The sequence below is a fragment of the Corvus brachyrhynchos genome, unplaced genomic scaffold (assembly GCF_000691975.1).
Source record: "Corvus brachyrhynchos isolate BGI_N302 unplaced genomic scaffold, ASM69197v1 scaffold489, whole genome shotgun sequence".
Classification (NCBI taxonomy): domain Eukaryota; kingdom Metazoa; phylum Chordata; class Aves; order Passeriformes; family Corvidae; genus Corvus; species Corvus brachyrhynchos.
Genome location: NW_008239772.1, coordinates 47595 through 47982, shown reverse-complemented (window position 1 = coordinate 47982; position 388 = coordinate 47595).

Sequence of the window (388 nt, the reverse complement as noted above, 5' to 3'; positions counted from 1 at the left end):
TGGCCCTCGGGGAAGGATCAGCAGCCTGTGAACTCACCAGTTAAAACCAGGTGGGACTGGGGTGCTCCCCTGTCCACGCCAGTGGTCCCAGCCTAGACTACGGTGCTACCAGTCTAGCCCCCTGAGCTCAGCAGTCCACACCAGTGCTCCCAGTCCAGACGGGGCGCTCGCCAGTCCACCCCAGTGCTCCCAGTGGAGACTGGGTTGCTCCCCAGTCCACACCAGTGCTCCCAGTCCATCCCTCTCAGCTCCCCAGCCCACATCAGTGTTTCCAGTCCAGCTTGGGCACTCACCAGACCACACCACTGCTCCCAGCTCAGCCCCCCAGTAGCTCCCAGAAAGGTCCGTTGAGGTTTCGCTTTCGAGCCCCGCCCGTTCCGCTCTGGCC